The sequence below is a fragment of the Octodon degus genome, unplaced genomic scaffold, assembly GCF_000260255.1.
Source record: "Octodon degus isolate 3935 unplaced genomic scaffold, OctDeg1.0 scaffold02657, whole genome shotgun sequence".
Lineage (NCBI taxonomy): Eukaryota > Metazoa > Chordata > Mammalia > Rodentia > Octodontidae > Octodon > Octodon degus.
This window is the reverse complement of record NW_004527233.1, coordinates 1213-2037: the sequence shown is the minus strand read 5'-3', so window position 1 is coordinate 2037 and position 825 is coordinate 1213. Positions and strand designations below refer to the sequence as shown.

At 44.2% G+C, this 825-nt stretch overlaps 1 pseudogene; it reads left to right on the top strand.

Annotated features, from left to right (window-relative positions):
* The first annotated feature begins 223 nt into the window (after window positions 1-223).
* LOC101563017 overlaps window positions 224-825 on the top strand; it is a 1456-nt pseudogene continuing 854 nt past the window's right edge.

Genomic DNA, 825 nt, shown 5'->3' with positions numbered 1-825 from the left:
TCTACTGCTGAGCTATCTCCCAGCCCGTTATCACTCATCCTATTCATAGCCTGATATTTTCAATAAATTGTATGTAGAGAACTAAGAAGGAAAGACAAACTATTTAGATATCTTCCTTTTGGGGAGTTCTGGTTGTAGAAGTGGTTGCCACCATCCTGGGGCTTTCTGGCTCTTTTCTCTTCACCTTAAATTCAGGTGTCTTTTTTTTTTTCGGATGTCTTTTATGAATAATCAAAAACAGCAAAAACCAGTGCTATCGGGTCCGTGTTTTAAAACCAGAGAAAGAGATGAAAAAGAGCGATTTGACCCTACTCAGTTTCAAGTGTGTATTATTCAAGGCTTAACTGAAACTGGTCCTGATTTGGAAATAGTAGCTAGGTTTCTGGATGCTTCTGGAGCAAAGCTTGACTACCGCCGATATGCAGAAACCCTCTTTGATATCCTGGTTGCTGGTGGAATGCTGGCCCCAGGTGGCACCCTGGCCCATGACATGATGCGTACAGACGTCTGCATGTTGGCAGCACAGGACGACCTGGAGACCATGCAGGCATTTGTGCAAGTTTTTAACAAGCTAATCAGGTACTACCAATATCTGGAGAAAGGTTTTGAAGATGAGGTGAAAAAGGTGTTGCTGTTCTTAAAGGGTTTCTCAGAGTCAGAGAGGAAGAAGCTGGCCATGCTGACTGGTGTGCTCCTGGCCAATGGGAGGCTCAACACTTCAATCCTCAACAGCCTCTGTAGTGAGAATCTGGTGAAAGAAGGGGTTTCTGCAGCAGTTTGCAGTGAAGCTCCTCAAATCCTGGATCAATGAGAAGGACTTCAACA